The sequence below is a fragment of the Nycticebus coucang genome, chromosome 1 (assembly GCF_027406575.1).
Source record: "Nycticebus coucang isolate mNycCou1 chromosome 1, mNycCou1.pri, whole genome shotgun sequence".
Classification (NCBI taxonomy): Eukaryota; Metazoa; Chordata; class Mammalia; order Primates; family Lorisidae; genus Nycticebus; species Nycticebus coucang.
The window spans coordinates 86,801,614-86,809,931 of NC_069780.1; the positions used below are offsets into that span (position 1 = coordinate 86,801,614).

Genomic DNA, 8,318 nt, shown 5'->3' on the forward strand with positions numbered 1-8,318 from the left:
GAAATTCTTTCTTCTGCATGGTCTAACCTGTTTCTGATACTTTCCATTGCATCTTTAAGTTCCCTGATTGACTGTTTCATTTCCTTCAGCTCTGCTATATCCTTTTTATATTCTTCATATCGTTCATCTGTTATTTGATTCTGTTTTTGGATCCTTTTGGTTATTTTGCACTTTGTTAGCAGTTACCTTCATTGTTTCCATCATTTCTTTCATTGTTTTCAACATGTGTGTTCTTAATTCCCTTTCTGTCATTCCTAACATTTCTGTATAAGTGTTATCCTCTGCAGTAGCTACCTCATGGTCCCTTGGAGGGGTTGTTCTGGACTGGTTCTTCATGTTACCTGGAGTTTTCTGCTCATTCTTCCTCATGGGTGATTTCTTTTATCTGTTTTCTTGCCCTAATTTTCCTTTCTCTTCCTCTTGCTCTTTAAGTTCTTGTTCCTGTGGATGAGCAGAAGCTTTCTCAGGGAGGTTCTTGTCGCTGGAATCACTGCTGAAGTCTGCTCTTATTTTTTTTTAAAGTAAATTTATTTTAGGTTAATGTGAGTGTACAAATAACTGGGTCAAAATATTTGATTTTGTTAAGTAGAGTTCCTCTTGTGGTTATGCCCCCAACACAAAAGATATGCCAAACACTTTGACCCTGTGTCAATTTGGTAAGAGCACCCCAACCTCTCCCTCTCTTCCTTCCTTATTACTCCTCCGCACAACTAAATTAAACTGAGTTTTTCTCCTATGTGGTATCAGATTGTCTACTGGGTTCATAGTAGTACCGAGTACATTGGATAATTGCTTTCCATTCTTATGATAGTTTACTAAGAAGAACATGTTTCAAAAGCTGTGAGGTCACCATCTTTTTTATGATTGAATAGTACTCCATGTTGTGCATGTACCACAATTTGTAAATCCATTCCTGAGAGTTTTTGCTTTTTTAAAAAATATTCTTTATTTTTTTGAAAAATATAAATTGTATATATTTATGGTATACAGCATGATGTTTTGTGGATGCTTGAACTATATAATTAAAATATTACCTCACAGTTGTGGGGGGATGTATAGCTGAGGGCCAGGCATCTGTGACCCTTATGTTGCAAGTAGGTCACGTTCAAGGTTATGGATGACAAGTATAGTTCCCTGTAGTGAGGTAAACTGCATCTGGACTTCACCCATGCCAACTCTACAACTCATAGTTTCCTTTTTGGAGCACTGGCTGAATTTCTGGACAATGCAAGAGATGCAGAGGCTGCAATAGTTGATGTGTTTTCAGTGGATAATAAAACCCTGCAGGGTGGATTCGTGTTGTGTTTCCTGGATGATGGATGTGGCATGATCCCTGAGGAAGCTTCAGACATCATTTACTTTGGAGCATCCAAAAAATGGCTATCTACCTTGAAGTTCATTGGGTAATATGGAAATGGTCTTAAAAGTAGGTCTATGAGAATTGGAAAAGAGTTCATTCTTTTTATGAATTGGGAAGAAATGATGACGTGTACTTTTTTCTCAGACATTCTGTGAGAAGAGGTCTTAATGAGGTTGTAGTTCCAATGCCTTCATGATTAACAAGAACCAAAGAGTCTGTAACTGATGATTCCCCAGAAATTCTCAATGGAATTGTCTATAAAAAACTCCCCATTTAAAAATGAAGCTGAATTGATGCAACAACTTGATGTAATATATGGAAAATGTGGCACTTTGTTGGTTATTTATAACATGAAGCTTCTGCTTAGTGGAGAACCAGAGTTGGATATTACAACTGACACAGAAGATATATTGATAACAGGGGCTCTTGGGATTTTCCAGAGAGATGGTCATTCAGAGCTTACACATCTGTTCTGTATTTTGACCCATGGATGAGAATATTCATTCAAGCCAAAAGACTTAAAACTAAACACCTATGTTATTGCCCCTACAGACACAGAAAGCCTCTGTTATGCCACATCTTCTTTTAAAGGAGTATTTAGAAATTAAGTTAAAAAGGCAAAAGAAGCAGTGAAAATTGCTGAACTTATGTTGAAAGAAGCACAAATCAAAGAAAACCAGTCTGATGAGACCTCTTTATCTTTTGCCAAGGATGTATTACAGAGAGCTTTGGAAGCAAAGCATAAGCACTGTAAAGAGAAGTCGAAAGAATTAAAGAAAGCAAGAACACTCTCCATGTTCTTTGGGGTAAACATAGAAAACTGAAGCCAAGCTGGAAAGTTCATTTGCAGTAACAACCATTTGATCAAAATGCATGAGAAAGTGCTCCCACAGCTGAAACTGAAGTCCTTATTTGGTGCAGGTGTGGTTGGAGTTATTAATATACCCTTGGAGGTCATGGAACCCTTCCATAATAAACAGGAGTTTCTCAATGTCCAAGAATATAATCATCTACTAAAAGTGGTGGGACAGTACTTGGTCCATTACTGTAAGGACACCAGGATCAGTAATAGAAATTTGACCTCATTCTGGAATTTGAATACCAGAATAACAAAGACACAGATAGACCGTTAGATTCTATTCATTATCAAAGAAGACAAGCCATGGCCAACCCATTCATAATACAGTGTGATCTTTGTCTTAAATGGAGAGTCTTACCTTCCTATACTAATTATCAGGAAAAAGAATTTCTTGACATGTGGATTTGTGCTAATAATCCTAAACTCTTGGAAAGAAGTTGTTGTCATATAGAAAAGCTACCATCCATACCTCTGGGCACCATGAACACAGTATCACCATCAAAAAATGAGAAGGAGAAGCAACTTAGAGAGTTGGTCCAAAGGTATCAAAACAGACTGGCAGAAGAGCAGCCACAGAGTCCTGGAAGCTGAGTAGTCTAATATCAAGGTGCCATCATCTGGTGAGAGCCTTCAAAGCAGTCAATATGATACAGGAGGAAGGGGAAAAATTGAAGAAAGACCCCAGCAATAGCATATCAAAGGAATCAACACAAATACACTTACTGAAGAAACACACATCTAGAGATAGAAAAGCTATACCCATTGTCTGCAATAGCCAGCAGACAACAGGAACCCTACTTAACCAACTTTGATTCACAGTAGTAGAAAATGTGAAATGTACATGAAAGTACTCAAACAAATCATATTTTGCAGAAGCAGTATTTTTTTTTAGAGATAAGAAAAGAGGGTTAACTTGTGAAAAATAACTTGTCTAAAATGGTCACCTGTCCCTTATCTTTAGGAAAGAGCTGGTCTTAGAAAACCCAACTTTTATAATGATATGTTTTAAAATAAACTAGTATAGCATAGCATCCAAGTAAGATATTATACTAAAAAAAAAACTTCCAGAAATCATGTTAATATGTAACATGTAAATAAAATACAATAACAAAAAGCAAAAAAAAAAAAAAAAAATCCAGTAAAATACAAATAGCAAAAAAGAAGCAACTGTAGTCATTCTTGGTATTATCAGAAGATCAAGAGCAGAATAAGACTCCATCAGTGTCATACTGTAGGGCAATATTTAGAAATAAACATATCCTACATCAAGCACATAAAGTGAACTCAGTGTGAGTTTAAAACAGCTTGCTATTCTTACAGAGGCTTAAGGGACCTGGGCCCCCCTGAGGCACGTGCAGAGTTAGCTTGCCTGGAGTTAAAATTCCACAAGCCAATTCTCTGAAGTTGTGCACCCCATTAAGTCTGAGGCCAAAGGGCATGTCGCCCTTCCTAAGAGATACAGGCCAGAGGGTTGACATATGTTAAGCACATATTGTCAGAGGTTTATAAGTGCTTTGCCCTGAGGAGAGACACAGTTGTTATTTCATGCTGAGTAAACTGAGTGAATGCTTGAAGGTACACTTCCATTAACTCTGTTCCCCTGTGGCTGCTTTCTTCTTCGTGATCTTTATTTAGATACCTGCCTAAGAGATTAGTCAGTGTCTAGAAGAGGATGTTTACTGCAGAAGTGATTGTGTTGATGTGGTAACAGGATATTTCCTTACAAGTTAATTTCAGATAGGTAAAATGAGGTAATGGTGAAACTAACAGATGATAGATTAAGTGTGTACCTGACTAGAAGTGTATAAAATCAGATCCCCCAAATAAAGAACTTTGCTACATGCCATCCCTACTGTGTAGTCTGTTTCTTGTTTACCCTTAATAATTGCGGGAGCGAGCTTATACCCATGGCAAAGTTGCTGTTCTTTCATGTCTCTGGTCACACAACATATTGGCGTAGTTGGTAGGAGGAGGGGATCACGAAGGAGCAGAAAGCCTTTCTGGATGCTGGGCTGGAGGACGGACACCTCTGCCAGGAAGCCTTGGAGAGATCTTCGCTGAAGCCACTTGAGGTAAGCTTGAAAACCCTGTAACTGGGCAGATGCAATTGCCACACAGAGTACATGGGACGTCTCCAGCATAGCAAGAAACATGGGAGGAAATAATACGAGTCTTCAGCTCTCTTCCTCCTTGGAGGATCAGTATATTGCCATTTTAAAAACTCTTATTTCTACCACCAAAATTCTGGTAAAAACCAGTAACCTGTGGGAACTTTTCCATGTGGTTGTTAAGCATTGCCACTGGTTCATGCCTGACTGGAGAGTCCAGCTTAATTTGAAAGTCTGAAAGAAAGTGGGTCAGGCTCTGCATTGTGCCCACCACAAAGGCAATTTTATAAACAGGGAAATATGGGCAATGTATCAGCTGGTTCATATCGTGTTGGAACCATTCAGACATGTTCTGAGCAAACCTCCAAGACTGAGGAGATTGGTGCTGATGAGTTGCCACCCCCGCCACTTTTGCCCGAGCTGGGTCAGTTAGACCAGCCAGAGCAGGCTGTGGAAAGTCCCAGACAACTAGAACATGAATATTATATGCCAGAGTCCCATTCTGAACCCGAGCCTAATAGACCAGCTAAGCCTACTAAGAAATATGTGGGTGACTTAATTAGTCTAGAGAGTGATGCAGAGAGCTGTCCAGAATTAATGGAAATGGCTGAGAAATCAGCTCAAAAAGAGTCTGAGTTCGAACATCTAAAAAAGGTTATGGCTGAAATTTTTCAAACAATAAATCAAAGAATTGCCTTCTTAGAAAAGAAGGGAGCTGAAATACTCTCCTCTAGAGCAAGCTCTAAAGCAGGTTCTTGTAAAGATGTGCTTCCACCATACAAACCTTTAACTCCCTCTGCACCAGACGGTCCTATGGTCTGGAAGGAAGGCCCCTTACATTATAATGATCCACCAGGAATCTATCCCGTGTGGCCTAATCCCCCAGATACTCGCTTCATTGCACATGTTTCTGAATTGGCTATATCTAATGAGAACTCAGTTCAAATTTCAGAATTGGGTAATAATAAAGAGCCTGTTATACAAGCATATCCTGTTTTCAGGGAAATTCAAGAGAATGGTCAATTAGGAGCCACTCAACATGCTTCTATAGAAGTAAAATTTTTAAGAACAATAAAAGATGCTGTTTATGCTATGGACCTACTTCTCCTTTTGTGATTGGCATTTTAAATTCATATTGCACAAACAATATTTTTATTCCTGCTGACTGGGAAACTTTAGCTCATACTACCTTGAGCCCTGGTCAATTTTTACAATTCAAGGCTTGGTGGCTGGAGGAGGCAACTTTGCAAAATCAAGCTCAAGGAACTCCAGTTAACTCTTTAATTGGTACTGGCCCTGAAGCTGACATTCACCAACAGCTGCAATTAACACAAGACTTATTAATGCAGGTTAAATATGTTTGCATTAGAGCTTGGCCAAGACTAGAGGAAAAAGATGGGGTTAAACAGTTTTTTACAAGAATCATGCAAGCAAATAATGAACCATATTCTGAATTTGTAGCTAGACTTCAGACCGCTATTGAAAGGTCTGTTTCTGGAGAACAGGCCAGACAGATGCTTTTATTACATTTAGCATTCGAGAATGCCAATTCAGATTGTAAGTTGGCCCTGACACCTGTCAAAAATCAGGACAATGTTTCCATTGAACAATATCTCTGCACTTGTTGGGATATTGGCTCTGGAACATTTCAGGCAAAGCTTAATGCTACAGCCTTGGAAGAGGCACTTAATGGGACTAAAAAGAAAGCAAAATGTTTTAATTGTAGAAAAATGGGGCATCCGTGTTCTGAATGTTTCAAGGCTAAAACTGAAAGTGCTCTTGCTGCTGCAGCTCAAGATACCAAGCCACAAGCACCTGGCCTCTACTGCCGCTAAGGAAAAGGCAAACATTGGAGTAATGAATGTAGATCTGTTAAGGATAAAGACGACAAACTCCTGCCACCCAAGGTAGAATTTATTCCAGCTCAGGATCCAAAAAATGGGGTGCAGGACCCAGTTCTGGGCCCAATGATGAACAATATGAGCACTCCAAATCAATTTCCAGTGGACAATAGGGTAATGCATGCACAGGCGAATCAGAACAACTAATTGAAATAGAGCCTGTGAAATTCCTGATGTTCAGGATCTCTTTCATGCAACTCAAGGAAGTGCAGCTTTAGATTTACCAATACTATATGAGGAAGAAATCTTAGCTGGACAAAAGCCTAGAAAAGTTCAGCCTGGAATTTATGGCCCTATTCCACCAGACTCTGTGGGGCTTATTTTTGGTAGAAGCAGTTTAACAATGGAAGGTTTAAACATACATCCTGGAGTTATTGACTGATTTTCAAGGGGAAATTATGCTTATGGCTTCTTCTACCCAGAATATAAAATTAAAAGCTGTCAAAGATGAGATTAAGTGTGTATGTGACTAGAAGTGTTTAAAATCAGATCCCCGAAATAAAGAGCTTTGCTACACACCATTCCATACTATGTAGTCTGTTTCTTGTTTACCCTTAATAATTGCAGAAGCGAGCTTATACCCACAGCAAAGCTGCTGTTCTTCCACATCTCTGGTCATGCAACACATACTGTATACCTACAAAAAACTTAACGCTAAAATCATACTTACTAGTGAAAGTCTAAATGTTCACTCTCACTTTTCCAGTTCAACATCTTTCCACTCTCACCTCCTGGTGGACTTCCTGCATATCCAACCTGTGGCTCAGAGGACACATGCAGATTTTATGAGGACTTTTTTGCTTATCTGTGGTGGTGGATATCACAAAAACTATGCATAGACCTTTTTTTTTTTTTTTTGCTTATTAGCTTTCATCACATCAGTGTTTGTGTATTTTATGTGTGGCCCAAGACAACTTTTCTTCTTCCAATATGGTGTAGAGAAGCCAAAAGGTTAGACACCCTCTGTGATGAAGCTTGGTTAGTACAAGAAAGAAAGAAAAGGCATTCCAATTGTAGAGTAAGAGGGTAAAAACTTTTTGCTTTTCAGATGTGGTTGTCTATGTAGAAAATCAGCTAAAATCTATATTAATCTATAAAAATCAACTATTGCTAAACACTTGAAGCAAACAGTTGGAATGGAAATTTTCAAAATACCATTCTAATAACATTAAAATATAAAATACTTTGGGATAAATTTGACAAAAGATGTGCAAGACTTGTACACTGAAAAGTACACAAAACACTGCTGAAAAAATGTTATAAAACAAATACATAGATAGTCTAAGTCATGTGTTTGAAGACTCAGTATTATTAAAATGTATGTCAGTTCTCCCCAATTGACCAATATATTTAACCCAACCTCAATCAAGATACAATCAAGTTTTTTTCTTTGTTTTTGGTAGAAATTAAGAAACTGATACTAAAATTTATATGGAATGCAAAGGATTTAGAATAATCAAAGTAATCCAGCATATTAAATGCCATGTGAGTTGTAGTTAACTTATACTAGTTTTGAGCCTAGAGCCTTATGAAACATATATAACTCACACATCTGTTGACTTGTCTTGACCTAATCAAACAGTGTGATCCCAAGGAAAAAAAATTTTTTTTCTAGTGTGATAGCCATGTGGATTCAGGTGGAGGAATGACACTACCTAATTTCAATATTCATGATAAAATTGCAATAATTAAAACAACGTGATATTGACATAGAAAGAGACAAACAGAGCAGTGGAATAGAATAGAGAGTGAAGAAACAGAACCACATGTGTATGATCAGTTGATTTTCAATAAAGGAACCAAGACATTTCAGTGGGAAAAAAAATAATCTTTTTAGAAAATGGTACTGAAACACTTCCATAGCCGTATGTTCCCTAAGATAATGAACCTTCACTGTTACCTCATAACTTGTACAAAAATTACCTTGAAGTGAATAGCAGGCCTCAATGTAGAAGAGAACTATGAATTCTCTAGAAGAAAATATAGGAAAACATGTTAGTGACCTTGTGTTTGTCATGTTTTCGAAAATATCACACAAAAAGGATGAGCTATCCAAGGAGATTTAAAACATTTTGCTCTTCAAAAGATTA

General features: G+C 37.9%; 1 pseudogene; it reads left to right on the plus strand.

Annotated features, from left to right (window-relative positions):
* The first annotated feature begins 1,113 nt into the window (after positions 1–1,113).
* Positions 1,114–2,810, plus strand: LOC128590579 (MORC family CW-type zinc finger protein 1-like; annotated as a pseudogene).
* Positions 2,811–8,318: the final 5,508 nt, after the last annotated feature.